Source organism: Schistocerca gregaria, unplaced genomic scaffold (assembly GCF_023897955.1).
Source record: "Schistocerca gregaria isolate iqSchGreg1 unplaced genomic scaffold, iqSchGreg1.2 ptg001447l, whole genome shotgun sequence".
Classification (NCBI taxonomy): Eukaryota; Metazoa; Arthropoda; class Insecta; order Orthoptera; family Acrididae; genus Schistocerca; species Schistocerca gregaria.
Genome location: NW_026062745.1, coordinates 32,501 through 35,000, shown reverse-complemented (window position 1 = coordinate 35,000; position 2,500 = coordinate 32,501).

The following is a 2,500-nucleotide window of genomic DNA, read 5'->3' as shown; positions in this document are numbered from 1 at the left end:
ATTATTCTGCAAACAGGAGGAGGCTGAGCTCCCCTGCACGATACACCTCGAAACCCTCTCAGGTCCCGGCGGCGCGCAGCGCCGTCCTAAGTACTTGGTCGGGTTCGAGAGAGGCGCAATCGCCCGGAGATGGGCGAGTAGACGCTTTCAGTGCGAACACCCGTGCTCCCAACTGAGCTTGCCGCTGCCGACAGAGGCCCGGGAGCGTGCTGTCGTGGCATTGCCGGCGGGAAACAACACGCGCCACCTACGGTGACCGGCAGCTCCAACGCCAGCGCCACAGAAGGGCAAAGCCCCACTTGGGTGCAGAAGCGAACTCTCCCAGCACAGCGCACGCGCCAACACGTCCGCAGAGCTGCGATACAAACCACCTGCGAGAACCGCTGGGGGCGACCGAGCAGCAGACGGCGTCGCGACGCCGAGTGCCGGGCGGCGGCGCATCCTCAACGCACACAGTCCGCAATCGGACCAGCACACTGCAGATGTCCACCGCGCTTCGCACCGGGCTCGGCAGAACCCACTTTGGCCGCCTGGCGCCGCGCGCAGGGTGCGCCGGCGCATAGCTGGGACGCCAGCCGGGCCCGTCGGCCGGCGCTCCTGCCACTGGGCGCCCCCCACCAGCCGGCTGTAGTGCGTGCGCTCACGCAGCGCGCGGCCAGCACGCCGGGCGGCCCCCCCTCACCGGCCGGGGACTGTCCCGCCAAGCCACAGCCTCGTATCGCTTCATACCCACATGGCCAACTCAGGTTCGGGGGCATGGCGGGTACCGCCGAAACAACCGGTTCATAGATGTACCGATCGTCGCTATCACCGATGCACCTGCAGCGCGAACAACCGCTCAACAACTGATTTCCAGTTCATTTGCGGATCTTTGGCAGCAAACGTATACGTCAATCTACATTTGCGAAATCTACGATTCTGGCATGCCTGCATGTTATGTGTCACGACACGCTACATCAGCCCACATACACACTGCGGCATGTACACGAGAGAACACGTGGAAGATGGTCCGCGCACGTGTGCAATGTCCCTTGCGCGGTCGACTGTCAACCGGCCTCTGTAGCATGTCGCAGATGTGGAACGCGGTCCACCGTGCTATCATGTTGTGTGGGGCAATACGATTAAATAGGAAAACCCTCGTCGCTACATCAACAGACGGCTCACGCTGATTCCCGGCAGAGGGAGGAGGGGGGGGGGGGGGGGGGCCAACATGCAATACTTTCGTCCGTACCTACCTACCACATGTCTGTACGGCGTACAACAGTGCAATCTCGCTGTAATGGGGAGACGAGACAAGTAGCATCGTGCACAACATATGGCCCTTATGATTCGCCATTGTAGGGCGCAGCCGGTGTACGGTCAAGCATGTGCCACATTATGTCACTCAGTACGTAACGACGGATGATCAGTGTGGGTTACGCGTACATCAGCGGACAGTCCACACAGGCCGTACCACAACGTACACTGACTGCATCGACAACCGAATGCAACTGAACAGCTGCAAGGCTCATTTCACAAACAAACGCCTGACCGACCAGCTTGGAAGGGCAGGAGGGGAGGGCGATATTCGTTCTGTAGCGGTACACCCTTCCAGTGGTTAGCGGGACTGTGTAGAAAGTACGCAACACTCGAAAGACCTTTATGTGAGGGTACGCACCATGGCATCAAGAAATACACATGACACCAGAGGATCCAAGCAGTGAACTATGTTCAGAGGGTTGCTGTTAGGCAAAGCTACATTCCTGTGACGTTACATGTGACAGTTAAGGTGCAGTGTAAGTTAGGTTAAGGTGCAGCGTAAGTTAGGTTAAGGTGCAGCGTAAGTTAGGTTAAGGTGCAGCGTAAGTTAGGTTAAGGTGCAGCGTAAGTTAGGTTAAGGTGCAGCGTAAGTTAGGTTAAGGTGCAGCGTAAGTTAGGTTAAGGTGCAGCGTAACTTGGGTTAAGGTGCAGCGTAACTTGGGTTAAGGTGCAGCGTAACTTGGGTTAAGGTGCAGCGTAACTTGGGTTTAAGGTGCAGCGTAACTTGGGTTAAGGTGCAGCGTAACTTGGGTTAAGGTGCAGCGTAACTTGGGTTAAGGTGCAGCGTAACTTGGGTTAAGGTGCAGCGTAACTTGGGTTTAAGGTGCAGCGTAACTTGGGTTAAGGTGCAGCGTAACTTGGGTTAAGGTGCAGGCGTAACTTGGGTTAAGGTGCAGCGTAACTTGGGTTAAGGTGCAGCGTAACTTGGGTTAAGGTGCAGCGTAACTTGGGTTAAGGTGCAGCGTAACTTGGGTTAAGGTGCAGCGTAACTTGGGTTAAGGTGCAGCGTTAACTTGGGTTAAGGTGCAGCGTAACTTGGGTTAAGGTGCAGCGTAACTTGGTTAAGGTGCAGCGTAACTTGGGTTAAGGTGCAGCGTAACTTGGGTTAAGGTGCAGCGTAACTTGGGTTAAGGTGCAGCGTAACTTGGGTTAAGGTGCAGCGTAACTTGGGTTAAGGTGCAGCGTAACTTGGGTTAAGGTG